General features: G+C 40.2%; 1 protein-coding gene across 4 annotated transcripts in view; it reads left to right on the plus strand.

Moving 5' to 3' along the window:
* AKAP6 (A-kinase anchoring protein 6) overlaps nt 1–27,284 on the plus strand; it is a 657,364-nt gene that overhangs the window by 616,601 nt on the left and 13,479 nt on the right. The window contains exon 20 of one of the 4 annotated variants that reach the window (XM_055555601.1): nt 6,723–6,835. The exons of the other annotated variants lie outside the window; for them this stretch is intronic. The gene's annotated coding sequence lies outside the window, so the exon portion shown is untranslated. The remainder of the gene's footprint in view (nt 1–6,722; nt 6,836–27,284) is intronic. 4 annotated transcript variants of the gene reach the window in all.

A 27,284-nucleotide genomic window follows, 5' to 3' on the forward strand; every position in this document is an offset into this window, starting at 1 on the left:
TTAGACACTCACCAACCACAGAAGATGAAGAACTTTGGGCACTGGGGTCTCGGGGTGACAAAGCCCAGCTCTGTCACTCAACACCTGTATGTCTTTAGGCAAATTACTTACACTTTCAGAGTCTCAGATCCCTCAGTTGTATAATGAGGATGCAAATAATTGGCAAGGTTGTTTTGAATATGAGAAATAATGTATTAATTAGTCCGATTCCTGGTTCTTCGTGGGTATATATAAATGGTGGTTTTTATTACAAAGATCTACATTCTTATTTAAAATTTTGATGTAAGACTTTAACAAAGAGAAAAAGGAAATGCTTTTGGCATCATCATAATGGCAAAAAGAAGATAGTGGGTAGCCTATCCTTTCTCCAGTAGATCTTCCCAAAACAGGAATTGAACCAGGGTCTCCTGCATTGAGCTATCAGGGAAGCCCACTTATTCAAAAATTTGGTGGAAGACTTTAACAAAGAGAAAAAGGAAATGCTTTTGGCATCATCATAATGGCAAAAAGAATATTCTGGCTCCCTTTTGGGGCTCAAAAGCTGGATGCTCTGTTGTGAACTACCTATATTGGGTGACTAACACATACTAATCCAACATATTGCCTACAAAGATGTTGAGCCAAATGTTTACTTTATCACCCGAGCTTATTGTGAGGTGTGTATGTGTTCTAGTCTCTCAGTTGTGTCCAACTCTTTGCGACCCCATGGACTGTAGCCCACCAGGCTCCTCTATCCATGGGATTCTCCTGGCAAGAACACTGGAGAGGGTTGCCATGCCCTTCTCCAGGGAATTTTCCTGACCCAGGGATAGAACCCAGCATTGAAGGCAGATTCTTTACCTTTGAGCTACCTGCTGCTGCTGCTAAGCCACTTCAGTTGTGTCTGGGAAGCCCACAAAAGCACACAACTTCAGTTACTAACTAGGTTTCCATGCTGCAGACAAACTTATTTGAAGGAGGACAATTCTGCAGAGACTTAGATCTATGCAAAATGCCATAGCTGCATGTGTAGTCTACATACACTTTCCCAGATGTAGCAAACTGTGATAAATTATATCTCGACAAAGAAGCTACTCTTATTCACAGCAAGTTTGGAAACAATATTTCAGGAGTCTAACCCTTCTTTAATCATATACTTTGATGGAAGAATGTTCTTATGCACATCAGCTCAGCTCAATTCCTTCCAGAAGGACTGACATCTTAAACTGCACTAAACAATGAATCACCTTGTCAAATAAAGTGCAAAATGGAAAACCTGTTACCAAACTCATCTGATATAATGACATTTACAACAACATGTTTGAGGTGATAAACCGACAATAATAATTATATTTCCTTTAGACTTTGATTGTACTCTGAAAGTTGGATGCAATCATACTTTCTTCCTTCAAGAAAATTTTACACCCCGACATTTAATTTCTGAAACTTCAAACCTTCTATGAACATGCAAATCACAGTTGGCATTACAAGAAGCACTCTCGTCTCTCCTTCAGGAGCCTGGAATAATGATGGCGACGATGATGCAAACAATAGCTAAGTACAGGAGATTCTTCCTGTAATTCAAGGTTAATGGAAGCATTTCAGTTCAGTAATGACAAACAGAGCACTTTCCTCTCCCTAACAACCAGATTTTGCTGGTGGACTTTCTTGAGGAAAATAAAAGCGGAATCAAGGTCACGCAAAACACCAAGTTACAGCCGCATACATGGAGATTTGCACACAGTAGCTACTTAATTCGGAGAAGGCAATGGCACCCCACTCCAGTACTCTTGCCTGGAAAACCTCACGGACAGAGGAGCCTGGTAGGCTGCGGTCCATGGGGTCGCGAAGAGTCGGACATGACTGAAGCAACTTAGCAGCAGCAGCAGCAACTAGTTAATTGCAATTAAATGTAAAATCATTTCTGGAAATTTTTCATATATTCTGAACACTCAGAAGACTGGGTCACTCCTTTCAGGATGAGGTTTTAATTATCCTCACAGAGCAGGCCGCATCTGGGTTCACAGAGCCTGACAGACACTCCTGGCTCCCTCCACTGCTCTATAATCCTGCTTGGTGAACAGGCTCCTGCAAGGGCTCCTGGCCAAATACTTCTCCTCCCTCTGGGTTGGCCAAGCATTGGATCCTCTCCTACATTTCTAAATTCTCAGTGCAGTTGGGTTGGGTTCAGAGCCCCTGGGCTCATGCTCACTAGCAGACTCCATCTACTTTGCTGTTTGTGAATAGGTCTGCCCAAAAGTTCAGTAGGAAAAGTATAAGAACTTTTGACTGAAGCAAGATGTGATATACTGTTTGCAGATACCAATTATCCATGCTCCATCTGTCTCAGGAGTCCCTAGAGAATCAGGCGTGGGCTGTAATCTCTTCTCAGAATATTTAGGATTAGAAAATCTGAGACCCAACAGTTCAGAGATTAAGAGAAACAAACAAACAAAAATAAAACAATCACATCTAAAAAATGGGATTTTTATTAATATATCTAGACATAACAGTTTTATGTGCTTTATTGAACATATAAACTATATATTTTGTTTGTCTAGAAAGCTGTAATCTTACATAAGTGTTAACATATATATATATATATATGAATATGTTATATATATATTTTCCCTCTATGACCCCTCAGATTTTATATGGCCTCCCATGATAGAGGCAATAAAATCTAAGACTCCAGACCTAAATTATGAATGTATTTATTAAGTTGTTCTCAGTCATATCTGACTCTTCGCTATCCCATGGACTGCAGCAGGCCAGGCTTCTCTGTCTTTCACTGTCTCCCAGAGTTTGCTCAAACTCATGCCCATTGAGTCCACAGTGCCATCCAACCATCTCATCCTCTGTTGCCCTCTTCTCCTCCTGCCCTCAATCTTTCCCTGCACCAGGGTCTTTTCCAGTGAGTCAGCTCTTTGCATCAGGTGGCCAAAGTTCTGGAGCTTCACCTTTAGCATCAGTCCTTCAAATGAGTATTCAGGATTGATTTCCTTAATGATTGACTGGTTTGATCTCCTGGCTGCCCAAGGGACTCTCGAGAGTCTTCTTCAGCACCATGTTTCAGAAGCATCAATTCTTTGGTGCTCAGCCTTCTTTATGGTCCAACTCTCACATCTATATATGACTACTGGTAAAACCATAGCTTTGACTATATGGACACTTGTCAGCAAAGTGATGTCTCTGTTTTTTAATATGCTAAGTTTGTCATAGCTTTTCTTCTAAGGAGCAAGTGTCTAATTTCTTGGCTGCAGTCAGCATCCACAGTGATTTTGCAGCCCAAGGAAATAACCTCTATCGCCGTTTCCATTTTTTCCCCATCTATTTGCCATGAGGTGAAGTTTATTAAGTTACTTGTTTGAAATACTTTGCCTATAGCTGCATCAACTATTAGATCAAAAACTCCTTCTGGTCTGTACCTTATTCTAGTGCTAGCACCATGCTTTCTAAAATAGGAGCACCCAACAAGTTGGTTAATATTGAAATGAATATAGATATTTAAATAAAGGATACCCTGGATTTTTCTTAATACCCAAAAGCAGCCTGACACAGTCTTCCACAAAGCAGGGATTTCTAGGACAGCTGGACTCGTGCCAGACCCAACACATAATCATTTCACAGCTCATATTTGTGAAATGAATAAATGAGGAATGACAGGGAGATGTTTAATATATGGAATATGAGACAGTTTCACAATATAGAACTCAAGGGGAGATGATCCTATTGATAAATGAACGAATCGGGGTGCTCTGAGGATTTAGGCAGCAACAGTGAGAGCTGTGATCAGTCATGACAGGAACTTCATCTGCATCTCAAAGGCGTGCACCGTCTCTAATGCCTCGCGTGGTGTTCATTAAGAAACCCATTGCACAGATGAACATAAGCAACTTTCCTAGGGTCAAACAGCAATGATGGGACTGAAACAAGATTCGAAGGCAGGCCTGTCCCTTCTGAGGCCTGTTATTTTCCCAGTCCCCTGTGTTATCATGTGGTCACCTGAAGTCCACAGAACCAGCGAGAGTGGGGGCAGGGAGGGTGGGGAAAGAATATCAGGCTTACAGGCTTTCAGACTCATTACAGATGATGGAGATTTGATGGAGTGAGGTCAGTGAGGAGAGGGTACAATGATTTTGTTGATTCTAAAAGTGAAACTTTTCCACATAGGCATGCATATGACTCTAGCCATTTAAAAAAAAAAATTATTTTGACCCAAAGTGTAGAAGAACACTTGCTCATTCTTTGAAAACAATAAGAGATGATTGGTGGGCATATGCTGAAATGGTTATCTTCCCTCTGCTCAGCACATCATTATTTGTAAAATCATTGAGAGGGGAAAAATGACAGACTCCATATTGTGCAGGATATGGCCACTCAAATAGCTTTGTCCCTTTCTTAAGAAATCAGGCAGGAAAAGTGGCTAATTGGAGGGCCAGCAAACCCATGAAGCCACATAATGAATTCCAGGACGAGGACACATCAAAGCTCACAATTTAGTAAATGACTATAGCAGCGAAGAAATCGGGAGGTTATCTTCCCATGTGTAGTGTCCATGGGAGCAAGAGCTTCATGTAGCCTGCCAACATCACCCGTGTAAAGTCTGGGCTAATGTCTGTATTAATTTAACTTTTCACTGGAATTGCTGTTCAACTTTTTCCCTTTGAAATGAATCACTGCTTTACAAAATGAAAAATCTATAAAATGTAGCAAAGACTCTATGACAATTAGTGCCGTTATGCTCTTTTTTAATCCTCTTTTGGAAGCAGAATTTTTTCATGGTTCAGATACTGTTCCAATAATTAATTTGAAAATTTGCCGTATTTTTCTAAATTAGCGTTCTTCATTTTCCTCTGGGGAAGAAGGTGAGGTACGGCAAAGCTTTATAGCAACCTGGCTGAAACCCCAGTTCAAATGACAGCGATAGTAATCATACTTCCCTGGCTCTCTCCTCCCGCCAGTAAAGTTCACCACGCTGCCCCTCAGTGGCCTCTGCCTGCAGTGTTCAGCCACTGGGAAGCAATGGGAGCATCCGGTATCAGCAGTGGGCACAGATTTGGGAATATCATGTCCAGAATGCTTGTAGGTGCTTGCCAATTTCATAACTGCTAATCAAATCTATCAAAGTCCAGTTCAGTCACTCAGTCGTGTCTGACTCTTTGTGACCCCATGAATCACAGCACGCCAGGCCTCCCTGTCCATCACCAACTCCTGGAGTTCACTCAGACTCACGTCCATCGAGTCAGTGATGCCATCCAGCCATCTCATCCTCTGTCTTCCCCTTCTCCTCCTGCCCCCAACCCCTCCCAGCATCAGAGTCTTCCAATGAGTCCACTCTTCGCATGAGGTGGCCAAAGTACTGGAGTTTCCAGCTTTAGCATCATTCCTTCCAAAGAAATCCCAGGGCTGATCTCCTTCAGAATGGACTGGTTGGATCTCCCTGCAGTCCAAGGGACTCTCAAGAGTCTTCTCCAACACCACAGTTCAAAAGCATCCATCCTTCAGCACTCAGCTTTCGAAGTCCAAGCTTGAGTCAATTCACTAATTTAACAAACATCAATAAGGTACCTACTATGTGTTAGGCTGGATACTAAACACTGAAGATACAAAAATTTCTCAGTCCAGAACCCTGGAAATCAACCCTGCTTAATAATTTGTCCTCATCTGCTACCATTCAATCCTTTAGCTGGGGCTATTGATTCTGTATGCAAAAAAAAAAAAAAAAAATTACTTTCCACATTTCTTTTGCAATAGTCAAGTCACCATTATCTCTTGCCTATACTACTGTGTGTTATCCATCTGCCCATCCACTCAGCAAAGATTCACTGGACTCCTGCTATGTGCCAGGAATATTTCTGGGCCCAGGGAACACACTGTTGAACAAGATAGAATCAGTATTCCCATGGAGCAGCATTCAAAGAAGGGACAGAGGAAATTTTTATAAAGAAGGAAAAACCAGTTAATAATTAATATATAACTAATAATAAAATAGGGTTCTCTTTTGGAGGCAATGGTGGAGGCAATGGTGGTAAGCAGAGTTGTATTCAATTTTTGTTTGGGTCTTTATATTCAGACAAAATCTGCAATTTGTCTTTGACCTCAGCCTTTGGAAGGCAAAATACCTGAATGCCTAGTTCAAGGGCATTTTTGGCAGCTCTAAATGTGTCAGTAATTAATGATTAGGTAAACATGTGGGTTTCCAGCCTTACTAATGAAAGTAACATCAGAAATAAAAACAAAATACATCATTAAGATTCATTGTTAATATCTGAGTATTTATTTTTAACTGTAGATAAACATTATAGACATAATCAGAAATGAAAAATCTATCTTATGCTTCAGATTCTACAAAGACTTAGTTAAAATTAAAATTTGTGTTTATTATCACTATAACTGTAGAGTAATTGCTACGCTATGTGATGATCATGCAAGCTGTTAATGTTATTTAGGTAAAAATGCGGTTGTGAAGAACTTTTAACTAGTTAAATAAATAAGGAAATAGACTGACAGATGAACAAACAAAACTCTTTAAGATATATGTTTAACTTTTAGTTATCGGACTCCACTTAGGTTATAATTTTGAGAAAATATCCTCCTTGGGAATTCTTTGCATCTTGTTAAGATGAGTTAAAAGCAGAATGCCAAATATTATACCTCCAAATTTCCTAACGAGGTGAAACTTTTTAAAAAGCATGTTTTACAACACCCGTGATAAACCTCTGCATATGTTCGTACTGCAGACTACAAAGACCATGAAGACAAGAAGAGGCTGCCAGAGGAAAAGCAGAAAACCCCAAACCATTTGCTCCTCTACTGTTAGTCAGTAGTAGCATTATGGTGACTGCAAGAGCTGGTGAGTGGTTGACAGTGCTGAGAAACGTTTTCTGCACTTCAGCTGCAAGCTTTCGAAATCAGCTACTAAAGTCTTCCATGACTTACTTGTAGAAACAATTACATTTATTTACTCAAATATTAGGTTTATTCTTTTCATCATGCACCCTTTTTATAATGAGCTAAATATCGCATTGCAAATTTTGAATCAATTTGCATTGATTCAAAAAAAGTCTTAGTTATGCATCCAGCAAGAAGGGAGAAAGGCCTCTCTGAAAAGGTGACTATGCGCTGTGACCCAAAGAATAAGAACCAGCCAGTCTGTCAGTGATCTGGGTGAAGAGCATTCCGGGCAGAGAAAATAAATGGTGCAAAGACCCAGCGTGTCACATGGAGAGGAAGATAGAAGTGGCTGAAGAACTGGAGGCCACAGGGAAAGGAACACAGCTGAGGACTAAGGGGCAAGCAGAAGCCAGATGCTAGACATCTTCTTCCACTCTTGTCCCCTTCCTTACCATCCCACCTACCAAGTTCCATTCATTCCAGTCTCAGCTCCTGCAAGAATGGTCTTTTGGCCATGTAGATTTCTGCCATGGTTTTCCACAGCACATAGAATGTTGCCCAAACTCCCTGCCAAGCCCCCAACATCTGGCCGCTGGAGGCTTTTCTATGCAAACCTCAGGATTATCTCCCCTTTGCTCATTAGTCTTCAGCCTCTTCTCTGCTCATTCACCTACCAAACTATGTTAAATCAGGCCCGTCGCCCATACTATTCCCTTTACCAGTATGCCCTCTTCCTCGGCTCTTTGCATGGTCCTTCTCCTTTCTCAGGCCTTCTCTAACAGCAGCCATCAAGACTGGGTCTCCCTATCCCTCCATCCCATGCTAATATTTGTCATTACCTACTTTTCTTCTTGAATTTCTTATTTATTGACTCTCTTACCATGAGATTGAAACCTTCTTGAGGGTGGTGCCATGTTCATTTCCTTTGCTATTGTAGCATCAGCACCCAGCATGATGCCTGGCAATGGTAAGCCTTCAATAAATGCCCACTGAATAGACAAGAGAAAAATAAAAATAAAAACAACATTGATCCTTTAAGTTACAACACAGTAGGCAAATATAGCAACATGAAATAAATATCTCCCTCTACTAACTGTTCACTATATGCCATACATATAATATGAGCAAAAAATTTTTTTTCATTTATTTGTCACATCAAATTTATGAGCAGGACATAACTCTTCCTATGTAGTTTTTGAAATGAAGAAACTAGAAGCTCAGATAGAAAAAAAAGTACCTTGCCCAAAGTCATAGCTGGTAAGTTGTGGGACCAAAGACAGGTCATGGAAGGCCTTGAATTCCACTCTCAGAAAGAAGACTTTATTTCATTGCTGTCTGGGAGGCACTGAAGATGTTTTGAGCAAAGTAAAATAAATCTTAAAATATTTTATTAGTAGAAGTATTCATTCCCTGAATTATACTAGACCATTGTACTTTTTAAGCTATGAAGACTAAATGGGAGGAAATTCCATTTCCCTAACAGGCTTTGCCTGAGAACTCAATTTTTTATTCCATTCCTTCAGTTAAAGAGACCTGGAGTAACTTCTAGAATGTGAGATGCTCCTCTGAGACACAGATACCCACAAGGACAATTAAAAGGATAAAAATCTTAGACCAAATATGAAATAAAGTGAATAATTTTCTTCTGAGTTTTTATAATTATTTTTAGACATAAAATCATGTACTGTGCAAAAATTCATGAATTTGAACTTTTAAGAAAGAAAATAGCACAGTCATAATAAGCCCTGCCTATTTAAATGCATTATTATTTAAAGTTGGTATAACCAACATTTCATATGAAATATTTTCAGTGTGACTGGTTTTGATCAATTCTGTAAAGAAAAAAAAAAACACTGCAAAATATATTTTTCACCTTACTAGGTATATTCCCAGATCTTGAAGAAACAGATTTTGTACTTATGTTCTTCTTTCCTCACCACTATGAATAAAAGTCAGGAACAGAAAAAGTTATCCTTAGGAAGCACAATAATTTGCATAAAGACTACACATATAAACAAGCATTTTTCCACGACTTAAAAAGATAATAAGGGAGCATACAAGCACAGAAGAAATTAAATTTCAAGCTGTAATGGCTGATTTGAAAATTCTAAAGAGAAATACAATTCGCATATAGTTATGTGACTCTCCTTTCCCTTAAAAATCCATTTTGATTAGTTTCAGATGTCATTAAATAGTGTTCACAATTTGTATAATAAATGTATAATTCTTCAGCATGAAGCTATGTCATTATTTCTTTAACAAAGCTTCTTTTTTGTAACAAAACTTTTTTTCAAGTTTTTTTTTTGTTTTTTTTTTTTAAGTATTTCAGCTTCAGTAATATAAAAACAAAATCCCACTGGGATGAAAATCATTTTCAATAGTCAGCTTTATAAAGGTACAATATACCTACAATAAAATAGTCCAATTTAAGCTTAAATGTCAAGGAGTTTTGAAAGATGTATGTATGCAGCCATTATTATAATTAAGATATAGAATCTTACCAAAAATATGCTCTTTTGTGTCCCCTACTTCCTGGGCCTGGACAAACCTTGATCTGTCACTACAGACTAGTTTACCTATTCTAGAGTTTTGTATAAACAGAATCACACAGTAAGTACACTTTTGGATCTGTTTTTTTTCACTCAACATAAGGTTGTTGATATCTATCCAAGTTTCCTGTGTTACAGAAATTCTTGCTTTTTATTGCCGAGGAATAGTCTATTGTATGGATCTACCACAATTTGTTCCTTCTTCCTCCCACTGAGATATTTTGCTTGTTTTACATTTTGGCTATTTTGTAAAAAAAAAAAAAAAAAAACTGTTATGAGCATTTGTGTTCCAGTTTTCCTGTGAAGATGCTTCTATTTCTCTTGAGCAAATACCTAAGTGTGGGATTTCTGGATTACATGATATGTGAATACTTATATAAGAAATTTTAAAGTTGACTTTCAGTGCAAACTCTTTTTCCAAAGTGGTACTCCACTGAACATTCCCATCAAAGTGTAGCAGAATTTCACTAGATTCAAAGCCTTGTCAACACATGATATGGCCAATCTTTTAATACTAGCCATACTAATGTTTATGGAGTAGGATCTCCTTGTGGTTTTAGTTTGAATCTTTCTACTGACTCATCATGTTGAGCTTTCTCATGTGTTTATCTGCCATCTGTCTATCTTCTTTGGTGAAGTGTCTCTTCCAATCTTTTATCTAATTTTTAAATGGGTTCTTCACCATCTTCTCTCTCAGTTTTGAGATTTCTTTATAAATTCTGGATAAAAGCCCTTTTATCAGGTATTTAATGCAAATGTTTTCTTCCAGTTTGTGTTCTTGTATTTCTTAATTGTGTATTTTAAGTATCAAAAGTTTTTTAATTGCTGAAATTTAATTTATGATTTTTTTTATGAAGTGTGCTTTTCATGTCTTGGGAAATTTTCTCACAAACAGTATTTCAATGAACTTTGCTAATTTACTAAATGAAGATAAATAATATCTTGGTATCTTTCTGAAATTAAAATATACTTAAACTCAATTACTTCATAAGGCTGTTGTGGAGATGAAATGAGATTCAATTCAGTTCAGTTCAGTTCAGTCGCTCAGTCGTGTCCGACTCTTTGCGACCCCATGAATTGCAGCATGCCAGGCCTCCCTGTCCATCACCAACTCCCGGAGTTCACTCAGACTCACGTCCATCGAGTCAGTGATGCCATCCAGCCATCTCATCCTCTGTTATCCCCTTCTCCTCCTGCCCCCAATCCCTCCCAGCATCAGAGTCTTTTCCAATGAGTCAACTCTTCGCATGAGGTGGCCAAAGTACTGGAGTTTCATCTTTAGCATCATTCCTTCCAAAGAAATCCCAGGGCTGATCTCCTTCAAAATGGACTGGTTGGATCTCCTTGCAGTCCAAATATACTTAAACTCAATTACTTCATAAGGCTGTTGTGGAGATGAAATGAGATTCATGTAAAGCAATTAGTCTGGTGACTCAGCATTCTGTTGTTCATATTTGTTAGTTTTTATTATGATTATGTTTACCAGAAACTTGTATTTCTTCTCTTATAGATTCCTTTACACACAAAATTTTAGGACCTTTATCATCAGGGAAAAAACAGTTTTTTCCATTTTCATTGCCAAATTTTTTCCCACATAGTAGCTTTTTACTTTCTTAATTTTTCTCATTATATTTCTCCTTTAATTTTTCTCCCTACTGGTTTTTAGTTTTGAAAAGTTCTTCCTCATTCAGAATATGTTCTGGGTATATGAATGTAATATATGATACAACTGGCACCACAACCTGATGGAGAAAAGAAATCAATAAGATATTTAGGGACTACTTATAAGCTATTTTGGGCTTCTCAGGTGGTTCAGTGGGTAAAGAAGCTGCCAACAATGCAGGAGACATGGGTTCAATCCCTGGCTCGGGAATATCCCCTGGAGGAGGGCATGGCAACCCATTGCCGTATTCTTGCCTGGAGAATGCCAAGGACAGAGGAGCTTGGTGGGCTACAGTCCATAGGGTCACAAAGAGTCAGAAATGACTGAAGTGACTGAGCATGCATGCATGCATAAGCTATTTTAGAATTTAGAAGTTTACATCATATCATAATTCAAAATAAATTCTAGGTGAAACAAAGATCTAATTTTAACAATTTTTTTCATTACCTGTGGCAGATTCATTTTGATATTTGGCAAAACTAATACAATTATGTAAAGTTTAAAAACAAAATAAAATTTAAAAAAATTAATAAAAAAAAGTGAAATAAGCAGGAACATGGCATCCAGACAAGAAGCGAGCATGTATTTTTATTATATTTATATAAATTACAGATGATGCTTTTGAACTGTGGTGTTGGAGAAGACTCTTGAGAGTCCCTTGGACTGCAAGGAGATCCAACCAGTCCATTCTGAAGGAGATCAGCCCTGGGATTTCTTTGGAAGGTACAATGCTAAAGCTGAAACTCCAGTACTTTGGCCACCTCATGCGAAGAGTTGACTCACTGGAAAAGACTCTGATGCTGGGAGGGATTGGGGGCAAGATAGAAGGGGACAACAGAGGATGAGATGGCTGGATGGCATCACTGACTCAATGGACGTGAGTCTGAGTGAACTCCGGGAGTTGGTGATGGACAGGGAGGCCTGGCGTGCTGTGATTCATAGGGTCTCAAAGAGTCGGACACGACTGAGCGACTGAACTGAACTGAACAGAACAGATGCAAACTAATCTGTAGTGACATGCCCCTCCCCAAGTACAATCCAGAAATTCAGGGGAGTTTACACCTCGTGGAAAGAATTTTTGGCTAACAGGTGATGGAATCACTGGATAAATGCAACTCCTCTCTCCCTTGCCCCACTCCACTTGACCCTTGCCTCTGCTCCCCGGATCATACCTCACTTTATCACTGAGGTGTTGTTGATTTATAATATATTAGCTTCAGGCATACAACATAGTGATTCAAAATTTTTATAGATTATACTCCACTTAAAGTGATTATAAAATAGGAGCTAGATTCCCTGTGCTGTGCAACATATCCTTGTATTTTATTTATTTTATACATAGGAGTCTGTACCTTAGTCCTTATTCCTATCTTGCCCCTGCACACTTCCCGCTCCCCACTGGAAACTACTAGTTTGTTCTCTATATCTGCGAGTTTGTTTCAGTTTTGTTTTATCCATTTGTTTATTTTTAGTTTCCACATATCCTTGATAATATACAGTATTTGTCTTTATCTGTCTCTTATTTCACTAAGCATAATACCCGCCAGGCCCATCCATGTTATTGTAAATGGAAAAATTTCATTCTTTCCTATGACTGAGTAGTATTCCATTGTATATATAATGCATCTTTATCCATTCATTTACTGACAGACACTTAGATTGCTTCAATGTCTTGGATGTTGTGTGTAATGCTGCTGTGAACATTAGGGTGCCTGTATCTTTTGGAATTTAGGTTTTCATTTTCTTCAGATATATACCCAGAAGTAGAATTGCTGGGTCATCTTGTAGTTCTAGTTTTATATTTTTGAAGAACTCCATAGTGTTTTTCACAATGGCTGTACCAATTTACATTCCCACCAACTGTGTATGAGAGTTCCCTTTCTCTACATCCTTACCAACATTTTTTATTTGTGGTTTTTTGATGATAGCCATTCTGACAAGTGAGTTATGTTTTGAGTTGCATTTCTCTGACAATTTAGTGATTGTCAGAGCATCTTTTTCTTGTTCATGTTCATCTTGAGCATCTTTTCTTGCTCATGCCATCTGTATGTCTTCCATGGAAAGACATCTTTTCAGGTCTTCAGTCCGTTTTTTTTTTTTTTTTTTTTAATTTTTTTTTCAGTCCATTTTTAATTGAGTTTGGGTATTTTTAAATTGAATTTTGTAAGCTCTTTCTGTATTTTGGATACTAACCCCTTATCTGTTATATCATTTGCAAATATTTTCTCATATTCAATAGGTTGTCCTTTTTGCTGTCAATGGTTTCCTTTGGGGGTGCAAAAGATTTTAAGTTTAATTAGCTCTCCTTTGTTTTTGTTTCCATTGCCTTGGGAGAACTACCCAACACAAAATTTATACAATTTACGTCAAAGAGTGCTCTGCCTATGTTTTCTTCTAGGATTTTTATGTTTTCCAGGTTTACATTTAGGTCTTCAATCCATCTTGAGTTTGTGTTTGTATATAGTGTGAAGGAACATTCTAATCTCATTCCTTTCCATGTAGCTGTCCCAGCACGACTTTTTGAAGAGATTGCCTTTCCTCCATTGTACATTCTTGCCTCCTTTGTCATAAATTAGTTGACCATAAATGCATGCTTCTGCTTCCAAGCTCTCTATTCTGTTCTGTTGATCTTTGTGTCTGTTTTTGGTCCCAGTACAGTAGTTTTTTTGATTACTCTAGCTCTGTAGTATTGTCTGAAGTCAAAGAGTTTGATACCTCCAGCTCTGTTCTTTCTCAAGATTGTTTTGGCTATTCAAGGTCGTTTGTATTTCCAAACAAATTTTTAAATTATTAGTTCTGGTTTTGTGAAAAATGCCTTTGGTGTTTTGATAGGGATTGTATCGAATCTGTACATTGCTTTGGGCAGCATGCTCATTAAAACATGAATTCTTCTGATACAAGAGGTGGTATACTTTTCCATCTGTTTGTGTTGTCTTCAGTTTCTTTCATCAATGTCTTAGAGTTGTCTGAGTACAGATTTTACCTTCTTCAATTTATTCCTAGGTATGTTATTCTCCTTGCTGCAACTATAAGTGAGGTTGTTTCTTAATTTCTGTTTCTAATAGTTTGTTGTTAGCATGTAGAAATACAACAGATTTCTGTATATTAATTTTGTACCATCCATTCTTCTCCCAAATTCCTTGGTCATCTTTGTGGTCATTATCTTGAACTCTTTATCAGGTAGACTGCCTACCTCCTCTTCACTTAGTTCTTCAGAATTTTATTTTGATTCTTTGTTTCAAACGTATTCTTCTATCTCCTCATTTTTCCTAATTTGTTGTTTTTGTTTCTATGTGCCTGATAGATTATGTTCCCTGACCTTGAAGTTTTTCTTAGGTAGGAGACATCCTATGCATACTACCACCACCTCACTCCACTCTGGTCACCAGAGCTATATGCCACTTATGTGGGCTGCATAATGGGTCCTTTGTTATGGTGGGCTGACTTCGGTGGATGGTCTGGTAGGTGTGGCTGGCCTTTGGTCTTGGTCACCAGGTCCTGCCCTGTGTGGAGGTTTCTGGCTACTGGTTGGTGGGCCAGATCCTGTGTCCCGGGCTGATGCCAGCCTGATGGTGTTGACTGGGTCCTGCCACAGCAGGCTGCAGTGGTCCTGGGGCTAGTGCTTCCCTTTGGTAGTCTCAAGGCTAGAGCTGGTTTGCTGGTGGACAGTGATGGGACTCAGGGTCTCTTTCGGTAGAGCCCTGGGATTCCAGGGTCTTGTCCCACACACTGATGTTTGTGGCTAGTTCCAGGGTACTCTGGTGGACAGAGCCATGTCCAGTGGTGGCCCTGTAGGCTCAGGGGGTCTAAAGGCAGCCTGCCTGCTGGTGAGTGGAGCTCTGTTTCTGCCCATCTCAGTACTGGAGCCTAGAGACTGGTGGAATGGGTTGAGATTGGGTCTTAAGGCTAGTAAGGTAGAGGGAAGATTCCAAAATGGCAGCCGTTTCTGCGTTCGCGGATGAACTCCGGTTGCCTCCTTCTCTGGGTACCTGCCCAAGATCAGCAGGTGGGTCTGACCCAAGCTCCTTTCTAAGTACTGCTTCTTCTCTGGGTCCCAGGGCATGTGAAATTTGTGCTTTCTCTAAAAGTTGTTGTTCAGATGCTCAGTCGAGTTCAGCTCTTTGTGACCCCATGGACTGCAGCATGCCAGGCTTCCTGTCCTTCACCATCTTCTGGAGTTTGCTCAAACTCATGTTCATTGAGTTGGTGATACCATACAACCATCTTGTCCTCTGTCCTCCCCTTCTCCTCCCGTCTTCAATCTTTCCCAGCATCAGGGTCTTTTCTAACGAGCTGGCTCTTAGTATCAGGTGGCCAAAGTATCGGAGTTTTCACTAAGAGTGGAGGTTCTTACACAGGCCTCAGAAAAGTAAGCCCTGCTGGCCTTCAAAACCCAACATCCTGGGGGCTTGTCTTCCTAAGGCGCTTCTCTGGGCTTGGGAGCTCACTGTGGGGCTTAGACCCCTCCCTCCTTGGAGAGGACTTCCACAACTGTAATTATTCTCCTGTTTATTGGTCATCAATCTGGGGACATGTATGTTGATTATACCATCACTCTGACCCTCCTACACAGCTCATTTGGTTCCTTCTTTATCTCAGGAGTTGTAGATTTTTTCTAGTAGATTTCAGTCTTTCTCACCAATAGTTGCTCTGTAAATAGTTGTAATTTTGGTGGACCTCTACAAGGGGATGACCTCAAGGTCTGCCTTTTCGGCCATTTTTTCAAGAATCAGGATTGTACTTTTTAACAAAGGACTTGAGCATAGGCTTTCTGCCTGGGGCTGTACTTTCTGAAGTACCTGGTTAAGACACAATTACAAAGAGAATGTTTTCATATGTCATACTATTATTCTCCATACAAAGACATTCTTAAACTTCTCTGTTACTACTTGCAGACCTTAATACATTGCTGACCAGGGGATTTTTGCAGAAACTAACACCTGTGGCTGTCATATATCTCTGGTCACGAATGTGTTAGTAAGCTAGAAGATGACATAATCAACAGTCACTCCTCTCAGACTACTTGGATAACAGTGGGAACTATGTAGAAGGGTGTGTGAGAAAAAATATCAAGGTAAAATCTGATGCTGGCATAATTTTCCTTAGTTGGCATCACCTTGCAGGTGTAGCCAACACTATGTGAATATTTACTTTAATCTTTTCTTCTTATCTCATTTTCACAAAACAAACAAAAAATAAGCTAAAACTAAAAATGCTTTTGTCAAGACATAGCTGCATCTTCCTTAATGTTTTAGGATATCACAAAACCACAGATCCTCTGATCACTATATTTGGCTTCCTCTCTGTTGATGTCTAAAGGACATGGAAAACACTTGAGAATTAAAAATACTCAGCCAACTACATATGAGAAATGAGCCCAAATGCCAGTCTAGAAGCTCCAAACGTTATGATGTGATGTCACCAAGGTTATAGACAAAACATCTTCCCTAGAGTCAGCCAGACTAAAACTCTGGGGGGAGATTATAGTTCAGTGCCAGCACCCTCCAAATGTTGGAAGTTTATTCATGCTGTGACTGGAGTCACTCAAAATCTGTCTGTCATCCAAAATCTGTTTCACTGTCTTGCTGTTTCTTGAAATGCTCTGGAGTTGCTTCTTTAGTTTAATATAGATACGCCAGCAGACCTTGTTGAATTACAGGCTATATCTGGCACTGCTGAATCCTTAACCCAGGCCCACTTGGTGATCATATTATCATAGATTTGTTTACCAGTTTATGAAAGCACCTTCAAGAAATAGCACACGTGAAAAGAAATTTTTCTGGAAAACAGATTTGATAAAGATTCCAGAAAATCTGGAAACTGACTTGGCAATAAGTAGATTAGAATAGGCTAGATTGGTGGAACAAATAGACCCCCCCAAAGCTTAGCTGTATCAGAACAAAGATTGTTCCTTGGTTATGGAACAGTCCACATTGCTCAGTCTTCCAGGGTCCTGGCCTGACAGTGGCAATGCCATCTTTACCATGGGGCTTCAAAGGTCACCCTGAAGGTGGCATCCCAATCAACCAGGGAAGGAAATTAGCAGAGGGGAGCACACTTGGGAGAGTTCATGAGTCAGGTTTGAAGTTACAACTCTTCCCACCCCTACTGGCTAAAACCTAATCGCATGGCCCCACCTAACCTCGGGGAGGCTGGACACTATGGTTTAACCGATAACTCAGGATGTTGAGGAAAATAGGTTTTGGTGAACAGTTAGTAACTTACAAGGAGAAGGCCTGAGTGGGGCTTGGTTTCCAAGGTTAAGTGTTTTTGAGGCAACTGGAGTGACCTGGGGAAATCCCATGGAAAGTATAGAAGAGGAAGTTTAATTTTAGCTATCTATTGTTCTGAAATGAATTACTGCAACATGTAAAACCTTAAAATGACAGTCAAATTTGTTTACTGGTTCTGTGGATCAGGAATTCTGGTCTCACTTGGTGAGGCAGTTCTGGCTCATGGTTTCCACGAGGTTCATTCAGATATTGATTGAGAACAAGGACTTCTGCAGGCTCAGCTAGGATTGGAGGATCCACTTGGCATGGTTGCCAAGTTGGTGCTGGCTCTTTGTGGGAGGACTCAGTTCCTTCTTACAGGAGCCTCTCCATAGGACCCCTTGATTGCCTTCATGATATTGTCACTGCCTTCCTCCAGAAAGAATGAGCTAGAAGAACACTGGTGACCTAGCCTAGGAATTCACCTCTGCCACACTTATTTAACTTATATGGAGAGTACATCATGAGAAATGCTGGGCTGGAAGAAGCACAAGTTGGAATCAAGATTGCCAGGAGAAATATCAATAACCTCAGATATGCAGATGACACCAACGTTATGGCAGAAAGGGAAGAAGAACTAAAGAGCCTCTTGATGAAAGTGAAAGAGGAGAGTGAAAAAGTTGGCTTAAAGCTCAACATTTAGAAAACTAAGATCATGACATCTGGTCCTATCACTTCATGGCAAATAGATGGAGAAACAGTGGAAACAGTTGGCTGGATTTATTTTGGGGGACTCCAAAATCACTGCAGATGGTGATTGCAGCCATGAAATTAAAAGATGCTTACTCCTTGGAAGGAAAGATATGACCAACCTAGACAGCATATTAAAAAGCAGAGACCTTTGTCAACAAAGGTCCGTCTAGTCAAGGCTATGATTTTTCCAGTAGTCATGTATGGATGTGAGAGTTGGACTGTGAAGAAAGCTGAGTGCCGAAAAATTGATGCTTTTGAACTGTGGTGTTGGAGAAGACTCTTGAGAGTCCCTTGGACTGCAAGGAGATCCAACCAGTCCATCCTAAAGGAGATCAGTCCTGGGTGTTCATTGGAAGGACTGATGTTGAAGCCGAAACTCCAATCCTTTGGCCACCTGATGTGGAGAGCTGACTCATTGGAAAAGACCCTAATGCTAGGAAAGAGTGAGGGCAGGAGGAGAACGGGACGGCAGAGGATGAGATGGTTGGATTGCATCACTGACTCGATGGACATGAGTTTGTCCACTCCAGGAGTTGGTGATGGACAGGGAAGCCTGGTGTGCTTTGGTTCATGGGGTCGCAAAGAGTCAGACACGACTGAGCGACTGAACTGAACTGATGTTCTATTCGTTGCACAGATCACTCATGATTCAAAATGGGAGGATATGCATAAAGGCATAAATACTGAGAGGTAAAGATCACAGGGTATGATCTTGGAGGCTGGAAAAATCAACTTAAAATAATCCACAATCAACTATCCTATCCATTAAGTAGCACTTCATTGATGAACCATAACATTAGCTGCACACACTGAAAGCAGAGTCAGTCAGTCTGATTCATAGCCTCTACTTATAGCCACCTTCCTTGGGTATCAATCATTTGACACCTGAAACAAACCACCTAATGATCTTTGAGGTAAGCATCAGCAGATTTCTTTTGCTCTCTGTTTCAAGTTCGCATTGTCACCCTCCAGGGAATTTCTTCCACCATCACAGCTCTCCTACGTGTCCCTAACCACCTACCCAGAAACACACTTCTTAGATTTTAATCCAGAAGCCTCATATTTGTAATTCCCTACATTCTTCCTCATGTAATCCCCATACCTCATTAAGAACTTAAACTAGAGATCAAGCCTCATCTTCCTGTTTCCCCCCTGGAGTTTTTATTATGAACAATATGGACTTTCTAAGAGGAAAACTGATGCATGAGAAGCCTGGTTTACCCTGATTGTGATCAGGTGCTGGATTTCCTAACAATATGGCTATTGTTGTGTATCATGTTGGTTTTACCTCTTGCATGTAGAGTGGTTAACTAGAAATAAATAAGATCCAACATTGGCAGGATGCCCAGTGGCAGTAACTCTTAATCTAGTACCATATAGGATATATCCAGTCACAAGCAAGCCCAAAAAGAGTCTTCCAAGAACAAAAATAAACTTTATGCATCTGAACCTACTAATTTGTAGCTGATACCCTGACCTTTGTGAAATTTTGGATGCTTTGAATTTTTTTAAATCTCTGGACCTACATATGGAGAGTGCTTTAAAACCAGTGGTACCTGGATACATTAAAGAAGCAGAAAGAATTTTATCCTCTTTCCACCAATTGATCCACCTTAACAAGATACTGTCTACCAGAATTCAGTAAATTGAAGCTATGAAAGCATCAGATCAGATCAGATCAGTCACTCAGTCGTGTCCGACTCTTTGCGACCCCATGAATCGCAGCACGCCAGGCCTCCCTGTCCAACACCAACTCCCAGAGTTCACTGAGACTCACGTCCATCGAGTCAGTGATGCCATCCAGCCATCTCATCCTCTGTCATCCCCTTCTCCTCCTGCCCTCAATCCCTCCCAGCATCAGAGTCTTTTCCAATGAGTCAACTCTTCGCATGAGGTGGCCAAAGTACTGGAGTTTCAGCTTTAGCATCATTCCTTCAACTCCATGTAAACAAAAGAGTAATCCATAAACAAAGCATGGACAGTGGGAGAAAGTACTAGGACATCAAACCTGATAGGTTCAGTTGGCAAGCAGACCCCTTGAAGTCTTCAGAAGACTTCCTTTTCTGCTTCTTCCTGGACATGGATGTGGACATGACCATCTTTGAGTGTCATTGCCTGAGTCTTTTAGACATTTGGTGGTGCCAACTGATTATCATTGTCCTAATACCATTTTCACAATGGAAAATAGGCTCAGTGTTATTTATACTGCTTGGGTAGAAAAAGGGATGTTTCTTAAACTGTAAGTAATGACCATGCAATGTGACAGTGATGCATGCAGGAAGAGATGCTTCTCTCAGAGGGCTCTGCAGAAATGGAGACTGCCTAATGAGAAACTCAGATTGCCATTGGATTGCTGGTAAGAAGAAAAATATTTATCAAATCTGGATCAAAATGAAGTTGTTGCTTTTTCAAAGAAAACACTAAGTCAAAATACTTAGGTTTCCCTTTTGAATTTCAGATTATTTGCTAAGTATAGTATCTCAAGTGGAAAAGAGAATGACAACCCACTCCAGTACTCTCGCCTGGAGAATCCCATGGACTGAAGAGCCTCTCGGGCTACAGCCCATGGGTCACAGACTCGGACAGGACTGAGTGACTAACACACACACATAATGTCTCAAGTATACTCTTCCTTCAAGTGTAAAAATGATGTTTCCTGAGAGCTGCAGGGTCTTTTCTTTGGGGTTTACCTCCAGTGAGATTTACTTTTCTAGCCATTTCTAAATGAATAGAACTCATACTGAGATTTTTTTTTTAGGATTTCCTAGTGTTGTTCATATGTAAAGATAAGTAAATTTGACTTAAATGCTCTCTACAATGTATTTAGCAGATGGTAAAGGAAATCAAATTTTAAGATAGTAGTTTCCTTCTGAAACTAAAAATTAAGATTTACATTTCCTTGACAAACTGGACTATAGCAATGTTTAACTTTGTGCAATTTCTCTTGGAGTACATTTGGTGGAAAATGGCTGGGTAGACAATAGTAAATGTAAATTTGATACTCTATTTTGAAAGTTTTTTTTTTTTTTAACTCAAACATTTAGCCACCAATATTCTGTAAACTGGTTGTTTTGTTTTGTTTTTAAGCTTATTTGGAATAAGGTAAATCCTTATTCCAACGTTTTGAAATTTTGTAATAGGGCAACTGTAGGATGGCTCAGTGGTAAAGAATCTGCCTGCCAAGCAGGAGACTCAGGTTTGATCCCTGGATCGGGAAGATCCCCTGGAGAAGGAAGTGGCTACCCACTGCAGTATCCTTGCCTGAAGAATCCCATGGACAGAGGAGCCAGGCAGGTTACAGTTCATGGGGTCACAAAGAGTCGGACATGAGACTTAGTGACTAAGCAACAACAATTGCAGGATGTATAATTCCTTCTGGTTCTTGACTAGTAGGACAAAATAATGAGAGTAGCTTCCTTAATGTATTCAGGATAAAGTTCCAAAACAAAGAGTCACTAAATCTGTCAGAAACGATTTGCTCTCTTATCTCTATGGATGGAAAAAAATGCCTAAGTCAGACTGATGATGCCTAAATTACCGGTCCTTTTACAAACATGCCACCCCATCTCACAACTTTCTCAACGTTTCCTTTTCACTGGTAATGTTGCAGGAAGGGGGACCTCTTCCAGGGCCCGAAACTGGGCTCTTGGCTAACACTCAGAAATGAATTTTCGGAGGAGACACATGTGCTGACAAAGCAAGGGATTTTATTGGGAAAGGGCACCCGGGTGGAGAGCAATAGGATAAGGGAACCCAGGAGAACTGCTTTGCCAAGTGGCTCACAGTCTCGGGTTTTATGGTGATGGGATTAGTTTCCAGGTGTCTTTAGCCAATCATTCTGACTCAGAGTCCTTCCTGGTGGTGCACGCCTTGTTCAGCCAAGATGGATGCCAGAGAGGATTCTGGGAGGTGATCAGACATGTGGTGTCTCCTTTTGACCTTTCCCGAACTCTTCCGGTTGGTGGTGGCTTATTAGTTCCCTGTTCCTTGCCAGGACCTCCTGTCCTAAAACAACTCATGCAAATGGTTACTATGGTGCCTGCCCAGGGTGGGTGGTTTCAATCAGTGTGCTTCCCCTAACAGTAACTCTTCCCCGGCCTAGAATACAGAGGCTCTGTTGGTTTCCATGGTGAGCCACTTCTTGTCCTATCCAACTAGATGGTATCTCCCCTAAGTGGTCTCTACACCTGCACATCACTTAGCATATGTCTCCATGACAGTAATTATCTTCTGAGGTTTTGTTTGCATGATATTCACCACAAGACTGGAAGATCACTGAGGGCAGGAATCTTCAGCTGTGAACTTTGAGTGTCCAAGCTCAACTCAGCACAGCGAGTAGCGGGTGATCGATACAATTTGATGAAGAAATAAATAGATAAAATTCTATATTCTCCAAGTGTGCTTTGTTAGGTTACATCTGTTCAAGATAAAAGACCTTATTTTGGAATTTTGTCAGAGTTTCTTCATGTACTGCTTTTTAATTTTCTTGTTTTATTGAGATATTACTGACATACAGCACTCTATAAGTTTAAGGTGTGCCAAATAATAATTCGACTTGCATTCATCCTGAAATAATTGCCACAATAAATGAGTGAATGTGTGTGTGTCCATTCATGTCTGACTATTTGCAACTCTATAGACTAGCGCACCAGCTCCTCTGTCCATGAGTTTTTCCAGACAAGAATACTGGAGTGAGTTGCCATTTCCTTCTCCAGGGGATCTTCCTGACCCAGGGATGGAACCTTTGTCTCCTGCATCTCTTGCATTGCAGGCGGACTCTTTACTGCTTGAGACATTGGGGAAGCCCCAGTTACCACAATAAGTTTAGTGAGTATCCATCATCTCATATAGATACAAAATTAAAGAAACAGAAAAAAATTTCTTCCATATGATGAGAACTCTTATTAGGATTTAACCTCTTAATAATTTTCATATATAACATACAATAGTGTTAGTTATACACATAATGTTGTACATTATATTCCTAGTATTTATTTATCTTAATAACTTTTGACTACTTCATCCAATTCACTCTTCCCCTTCTCCTTGTCTCTGGTAGCCACAAATCTGATCTCTTTTCCATGAGTTTGTTTGTTTGGTTTTGAAGTATAATTGAGAGACAACATTATGTTATTTCCTGGGGCACAGCATAGTGATTTTGTATTTCTATACATTTCAAAATGATAACTGCAATAAGTCTAGTTGCCATATGTCAGCATACAAAGATATTATATAATTATATACTAAATTTCCCACACTGAACATTTCACCTGTGAGTCATTTATTTTGTTACTGCAGGTTTATAACTGGAAATCTCCCTCACCTACTTTTCTCCTCTCTGTCCTCCCCTCAGGCAACAACTTGTTTGTTTGTTCTTTGTATCTATAGCTGTTTTTTGTTATGTATGTCATTTGTTGTGTAGATTACACATGTAAGTGTATTTGAAGAAGCCATATGGTATTTGTCTTTCTCTTTCTGACTTCTTTCACTTAGCCTAATGCCCTCTAGGTTGATCCATGTTGTTGCAAATGGCAAGATTTTATTATTTTTATGACTGGATAGTGTTCCATTAGGTCATACCTGAATGGTCTAGTGGTTTTCCCTACTTTCTTCAATTTAAGTCTGAATTTGGCAATAAGGAGTTCATGATCTGAGCCACAGTCAGCTCCTGGTCTTGTTTTTGCTGACTGTATAGAGCTTCTCCATCTTTGGCTACAAAGAATATAATCAATCTGATTTTGGTATTGACCATCTGGTGATGTCCATGTGTAGAGTCTTCTGTTCTGTGGTTGGGAGACGGTGTTTGCTATGACCAGTGCATTTTCTTGGCAAAACTCTATTAGTCTTTGCCCTGCTTCATTCTGTATTCCAGGCCAAATTTGCCTGTTACTCCAGGTATTTCTTGACTTTTGCATTCCAGTCCCCTATAATGAAAAGGACATCTTTTTTGGGTGTTAGTTCTAAAAGGTCTTGTAGGTCTTCATAGAACTGTTCAACTTCAGCTTCTTCATTGTTACTGGTTGGGGCATAGACTTGGATTACTGTGATATTGAATGGTTTGCCTTGGAAATGAACAGAGATCATTCTGACATTTTTGAGATTGCATCCAGATACTGCATTTCGGACTCTTTTGTTGGCCATGATGGCTACTCCATTTCTTCTAAGGGATTCCTGCCCTCAGTAGTAGATATAATGGCATCTGAGTTAAATTCACCCATTCCAGTCCATTTTAGTTCGCTGATTCCTACAATGTCGACATTCACTCTTGCCATCTCTTGTTTGACCACTTCCAATTTGCCTTGATTCATGGACCTGACATTCCAGGTTCCTATGCAATATTGCTCTTTATAGCATTGGACCTTGCTTCTATCACCAGTCATATCCACAGCTGGGTATTCTTTTTGCTTTGACTCCATCCCTTCATTCTTTCTGGAGTTATTTCTCCACTGATCTCCAGTAGCATATTGGGCCCCTATTGACCTGGGGAGTTCCTCTTTCAGTATCCTATCATTTTGCCTTTTCATACTGTTCATGGGGTTCTCAAGGCAGGAATACTGAAGTGGTTTGCCATTCCCTTCTCCAGGGGACCACATTCTGTCAGACCTCTCCACCATGACCCGCCTGTCTTGGATGGCCCCACGGGCATGGCTTAGTTTTACTGAGTTAGACAAGGCTGTGGTCCTAGTGTGATTAGATTGACTAGTTTTCTGTGATTATGGTCTCATGTGTCTGCCCTCTGATGCCCTCTTGCAACACCTACCATCTTACTTGGGTTTCTCTTACCTTGGACGAGGGGTATCTCCTTACCGCCGCTCCTCCTGACCTTAAACGTGGAATAGCTCCTCTAGGCCGTCCTGCATCCATGCAGCCACCGCTCCTTGGATGTGGGGTTGTATGGGGATCAAGACCATCCTCATGGAAAAGAAATGCAAAGAAGCAAAATGGCTGCCTGAGGAGGCCTTACAGATAGCTGTGAAAAGAAGAGAAGTGAAAAGCAAAGGAGAAAAGGAAAGATAAAAGCATCTGAATGCAGAGTTCCAAAGAATAGCAAGAAGAGATAAGAAAGCCTTCCTCAGCGATCAATGCAAAGAAATAGAGGAAAACAATAGAATGGGAAAGACTAGAGATCTCTTCAAGAAAATTAGAGATACCAAGGGAACAGTTCATACAAAGATGGGCTTGATAAAGGACAGAAATTGTATGGACCTAACAGAAGCAATAGATATTAAGAAGAGGTGGCAGGAATACACAGAAGAACTGTACAAAAAAGATCTTCAAGACCAAGATAAACATGGTGGTGTGATCACTCACCTAGAGCCAGACATCCTGGAATGTGAAGTCAAGTGGGCCTTAGAAAGCATCACTACGAACAAAGCTAGTGGAGGTGATGGAATTCCAGTTGAGCTCTTTCAAATCCTGAAAGATGATGCTGTGAAAGTGCTGCACTCAATATGCCAGCAAATTTGGAAAACTCAGCAGTGGCCACAGGACTGGAAAAGGTCAGCTTTCATTCCAATCCCAAAGAAAGGCAATGCCAAAGAATGTTCAAACTACCACACAATTGCACTCATCTCACATGCTAGTAAAGTCATGCTCAAAATTCTCCAAGCCAGGCTTCAGCAATACATGAACTGTGAACTTCCTGATGTTCAAGCTGGTTTTAGGAAAGGCAGAGGAACCAGAGATCCAATTGCCAACATCTGCTGGATCATCAAAAAAGCAAGAGAGTTCCAGAAAAACTATTTCTGCTTTATTGACTATGCCAAAGCCTTTGACTGTGTGGATCACAATAAACTGTGGAAAATTCTGAGCGAGATGGGAATACCAGATCACCTGACCTGCCTCTTGAGAAACCTATATGCAGGTCAGGAAGCAACAGTTAGAACTGGACATGGAACAACAGACTGGTTCCAAATAGGAACAGGAGTACGTCAAGGCTGTATATTGTCACCCTGCGTATTTAACTTATATGCAGAGTACATCATGAGAAATGCTAGGCTGGAATCAAGATTGCTGGGAGAAATATCAATAACCTCAGATATGCAGATGACACCACCCTTATGGCAGAAAGTGAAGAGGAACTAAAAAGCCTCTTGATGAAGGTGAAAGTGGAGAGTGAAAAAGTTGGCTTAAAGCTCAACATTCAGAAAACAAAGATCATGGCATCTGGTCCCATCACTTCATGGGGATGGGGAAACAGTGGAAACAGTGTCAGACTTTAATTTTTTGGGCTCCAAAATCACTGCAGATGGTGACTGCAACCCTGAAATTAAAAGACGCTTACTCCTTGGAAGAAAAGTTATGACCAACCTAGATAGCGTATTGAAAAGCAGAGACATTACTTTGCCAACAAAGGTCCATCTAGTCAAGGCTATGGTTTTTCCAGTAGTCATGTATGGATGTGAGAGTTGGACTGTGAAGAAAGCTCAGCGCTGAAGAATTTATGCTTTTGCTGTGGTGTTGGAGAAGACTCTTGAGAGTCCCTTGGATTGCAAGGAGATCCAACCAGTCCGTTCTGAAGATCAGCCCTGGGATTTCTTTGGAAGGAATGATGCTAAAGCTGAAACTCCAGTACTTTGGCCACCTCATGTGATGAGTTGACTCATTGGAAAAGACTGATGCTGGGAGGGATTGGGGGCAGGAGGAGAAGGGGACGACAGAGGATGAGATGGCTGGATGGCATCACTGGCTCAATGGACATGAGTCTGAGTGAACTCCAGGAGTTGGTGATGGACAGGGAAGCCTGGCGTGCTGGGATTAGTGGGATCGCAAAGAATTAGACATGACTGAGCGACTGAACTGAACTGAAGTGTTCCATATATACATGCACCACACCTTTATCCATTCATGTGTTGATGGGCACTTAAGTTGCTTCCATATCTTGGCTACCATATCTTGGCAATGAACACAAAGATATATATATCTCTTCTAATTAACATTTTAACTTTCTTCATATAAATACTCTGGAGTGGAATCTCTGGATTATATGGGTATTCTATTTTTGGTTTTTTGAGGAAGCTCTGTAGAGTCTTCCACAGTAGCTGCACCAATTTATATTCCCACCTTTTCTCCACATCTCCAACATTTGTTATTTGTTGTCTTTTTGATGGTAGTCTTTCTGACAGGTGTGAGATATATCTCATTGTGGTTTTGATTTGCATTTCCTTGATGATTAGCAATGTTGAGCATCTTTTCATGTGCCTGTTGTCATCTGTATGTCTTCTTTTGAAA

This window comes from Bubalus kerabau, chromosome 19 (assembly GCF_029407905.1).
Source record: "Bubalus kerabau isolate K-KA32 ecotype Philippines breed swamp buffalo chromosome 19, PCC_UOA_SB_1v2, whole genome shotgun sequence".
NCBI classification, from domain to species: Eukaryota; Metazoa; Chordata; class Mammalia; order Artiodactyla; family Bovidae; genus Bubalus; species Bubalus kerabau.